The sequence below is a fragment of the Orycteropus afer genome, unplaced genomic scaffold, assembly GCF_000298275.1.
Source record: "Orycteropus afer afer isolate SDZICR_OR568_19922 unplaced genomic scaffold, OryAfe1.0 scaffold00073, whole genome shotgun sequence".
In the NCBI taxonomy this organism is placed as follows: Eukaryota; Metazoa; Chordata; class Mammalia; order Tubulidentata; family Orycteropodidae; genus Orycteropus; species Orycteropus afer.
The window spans coordinates 290,499-295,136 of record NW_006921660.1 but is presented as its reverse complement, the minus strand read 5'-3'; positions in this window follow the sequence as shown (position 1 = coordinate 295,136).

Below are 4,638 nucleotides of genomic sequence, written 5' to 3'. Positions count from 1 at the left end.
ACAGTACTGTATGTAAAAAAGGATTCATCTTTGTTGTCTATACCTCCCATGTACCTCTCTTTGTCTTCCTCTTCCTCAATGCCACCATGTTGATCACTCACATTTTGTACATTGCCCTTCTCTTCACCCAAATCAATACTTATCTCTACCTATCTAACAGTGTTCCCTCCCCTCCCCTCTCACCCCTGGTAAACAACAAAGAAAACTTCCTTCCATAGATAAACCGTTTCTTGACTTTTACAATAATGAACTAATACAATATTTGTCCTTCTGTGATTGACTTATTTCACTCAGGAGAACGTCCTCCAAGTTCATCCACGTTTCGTGGTGTTTTGCCGATTCTACATTATTCTTAGGGTTGTATAGTATTGCATTGTGTGTATGTACCATAGTTTGATTATCCATTCCTCAGTTGATGGATACCTAGATTGTTTCCATCTTTTTGCTATTGTAAATAGTGCTGTGATGAACACGAATGTGCATATGTCTGTTCTTGTCATGGCTCTCACTTCTTTAGGACATACGTCTAGTAATGGAATGGCTGGGTCAAATGGTATTTCTAATTCCAACTTTTTAAGGAATTGCCATACTGCTTTCCACAATGGTTGTATATTTTACAGTCCCACCAAGAGTCCCAATCTCTCCAAATCCTTGCTAGCATTTGTTATTTTTTGTCTTGTTGAACTTTGCTACTAGTACTGGAGCAAGATGGTATCTCATTGTTGTTTTGATTTACATCTCTCTAATGGCTAATGATCGTGAGCATTTCTTCATATGTTTGTTGGCCGCCTGAATATTCTCCTTGGTGAAGTGTCTATTCATGTCTTCTGCCTATTTTTTAATTGGATTATTTGTCTTTTTGTTATTGAGGTGTTGGAGTTTTATATAAATTCTAGAGATAAGTCCCTTGTCAGATATGTCATTGCCAACCTTCCATCTTCTTTTAATGCTTCATGCATCATTCAATATCTTGCCTACAGAATCCTTCAATATTGCAATAGGCTTGAATTTTTCTTCAGTTCTTTCAGCTTGAGAAATGTGTTTTTCCTTTTTTTTTTTTTTTAAATTCCAAGTCTTTGCACATTTCATTTAATACTTTACTTTGTCTTCTTGAGCTGCCCTTTGAATCTTCTGTTCAGCTCTTTTATTTCATCATTTCTTCCTTGTATTTGCAATGAGTAAGTTGTTGGTGTTGCAAAATTCTATCATGAGCTCTCAAGTGTCATGTCTATCAGCAAGGCCATATTTTCCAATGACCAATGCTTCCTCTTTGTTTCCAACTTTCACATTCCAGTCACCAGTAATTATAACACATCTTGATTGCATATTTGGTCAATTTCAGACTGCAGAAGTTGGTAAAAATCTTCAATTTCTTCATCTTTGGCTTAGTGGTTGGTGCTTACATTTGAATAATAGTAGCATGAAGTAGCTTTCCTTGTGGGCATATGGATATTACCCTATCACTGACAGCATTGTACTTCAGGACAGATCTTGAGAAGTTTTTTGACCATAAATGCAATGTCATTCCTCTTCAATTTTTCATTCCTAGCTTTTGAGTTGTGGTGCTGGCGAAGAATGCTGAAAGTACCGTGGACTGCTAAAAGAACTAACAGATGTGTCCTGGAGGAAGTGCAGCCAGAATGCTCCTTGGAAGCAAGAATGGCCAGACTTCGTCTCACCTATTTTGGTCATGTTGTAAGAAGGGACCATTCCCTGGAGAAGGATGTCATGCTTGGTAGGGTGGAGGGTCGACGAAAGAGGGGGAGGCCTTCAAGGAGATGGATTGATACGGTGGCTGCGATGATGGGCTCAAGTATAGCAGGGATTGTGGGGCTGGCATGGGATCGGGCAGTGTTTCGTTTTGCTGTGCATGGGGTCGCTATGAGTTGGAAATAACTCGACGGCACTTAACAACAACAACAAAAGCATAATAGACAATATGATTTTCTCATTCAAAATGGCCAATACCAGTCCATTTTAGCTCACCAGTGCCTAGGATATCAGTCTTTATTCATTCCATTTCATTTTTTGACAACTTCCAATTTTCTGAGACACATACTTCATACATTCCACATTCTAATTATTTACAAATGTTTATAGCTGTTTCTTCCCATTTTGAGTTGTGTACCTTATGAATAGTAGTGAAACACTGTCTGACATATTACTGCAAAACATATGAATAGCAGTGAATGCCAGTGATAGGTATGTTTAAAGCTTTTTTGCTTTGAATGTCTCTGTTTTTCCCATATTGCTTTATTCTGTTGGTTCGTCTTGGTCTGTATCTTTCACATTAGGATTTTGCTCATCTCTGGTGATACTGGTCCATATGCTCCTAAGAGTGAATAGGAGTTCAGAATATGTGGCTGGAGATTGTCAACTGTGAATGCCATCCTTGGGTGAGCTGGTTATCAGTGAACTAATAACTACTAGAAAATTTCCAGTCTCCTACCTAGAGGATAATGGCTTGGCTCCCAATGTTCCATGCAGTGGTGTCAGTAGAGTTGATGTCACCCAGTGCAGTAACTCATAGTGTGACCTCCCCCCCCAAACACACTGCCATGGACCTCCTCCTCTACCAGACCATATAGAATCTTTAGTAATGCTTATTATCAATTTTAATTATAAAATAGTATGTCATAAATTGCTTAAAATGTACTATTTCTTAGGTTATATGAGCATTGACAATAAAATTGTTTTGTAAAATCATTCTACATTGATTTACAACATTATTAGTTACATTATTAGTAGTAACTGAGAGGAAATCTTTATTTTTCTCCTTCTTCTCCTTTAATTACTACTTCATTCTCCAAATAATTAATTAGTATAGTGCCATAAATACTACTGGCCACAATATTGTAGCTAACACACCAGAAAATTTGACAAAATCAGCAACTGTGAGAACACCAGCAGCAACAAAAACAACAGCATGTAAGGGAAAACCATGTGATTAAAAACATCATTGTAAATGGGTAATAATGACAGCTCTGACCAGAGCACATTGTGTTGTTGTTGTTAGGTGCCATTGAGTTGGCTTCAACTCATTGTACAACAGAATGAAACACTGCCCAGTCCTGGGCCAGCCTCAAAACGTTTACTATACCTGACCCCATCACTGCATCCACTGTGTCAATCCATCTTGTTGAGGGTCTTCCTCTTTTTCACTGACCCTCCACTTTACCAAGTGTTTCAGTTACCTAGTGCTGCTCTGACAAGAATATACCATAAATGGGATGGCTGAACAAACAGGAGTTTATTCTCTTACACTTTGGAGGCTTTAAATCCAAGTTCAAAGTGCCAGTCTCTAGTGGCTGGGTGAAAGCCCCTCAACCTTGGGGTTCAGCTCTGCCTCCTGCTCCCAGCCTGCTGGAGCTAGAGGCATCTCTTCATTCAGACAGCTGCTGGCTGCTGAGACTGACAAACCCAAGGTTGACAAGTAAAAAGGCATAGTCCCAATGTTACCAAACCACACGGCAGGCCATTAATTTAAGTCCACTGAAAGTCCCAAGGTCAGCAGCGCATGCAGGCTGCTGAACAATGGCATGGCTACATGCAGGGTCCAAGCATGCCATAAGCTAGAGACCATTTGAAAAGCTGTTTCTTATATATGGGAAGCAGACCACATACCCAAAGGCAGCTACTCAGCTGCTTGTGGTAGATCCCACCATGGAATTGATTACCAGTCTCATCATGGATCTCATACTACATCCAGCTGCCCAGCTACTCAACCAGGCCCAGCCAGGTTGACACACAAACTTAACTACCACATCAAGCGTGATATCCTTCCCCAGGGAATGGTCCCTTTGGACACTGTTGTTGTTGTTGTTACATGCCGTCAAGTTGGACCCAACTCATAGTGACCCCTCCTTGGGTTTCCGAGGCAGTATCACTACGGAAATAGATTGCCTCATGTTCCTTCTGAAGAGTGTCTGGTGGGTTTGAACCACCAGCCTTCTGGTTAGCAGTCAAGTGCCTTAGGCAATATGTTACCAGAGCTCCCTTTTGGAGATTAGAAGGTTAAAAAAGTAAATTAACATAGAGTTTTAGCCTTGTAGGTATATTGACCTCAGAAACCCAAGGAGGGGTTGCTATGAGTCGGATCTGACTCGACGGCACACAACAACAACAACAACAGGTATATTGACACATGTAAGCCGGGCTTACGAAAAATGTTTTTGTTTTTATAACTAACCACAGGGGTATTTTAATTAAAAATAATAAATTTCTGTTGAAACACTGCACAAACATTTTATAAACGTTATTTGGTGTCACCCCTTCTGACAATGTCACCCAATGTGGTCCACACACCACCGGCCCCCCATTGATGCTGAGGGTTCCAGGAGTTGAAGAGGGTAAAGAAGGATGGGGGTCTCAGAATCCAATAAGAATATATTTATTTAATCTCCCTGTGGTGGTTACATTTGTGTGCCAACTTGGCTAGGCCTGGTTGAGTGGCTGGGCAGCTGGATGTAGTATTCTCCATGATGAAACTGGTAATCAACTCCATGTGGAATCTACTGAGAGCAGCTATCACCTGCACTCACTGGCTGCTCCCTCCAAACCAAATCTACTTTTCTACCTCAGGACCCTGGACTAAGCCATGTGGAATACTCCTTAAGCTTAGACCAGATCCAGCCTTTA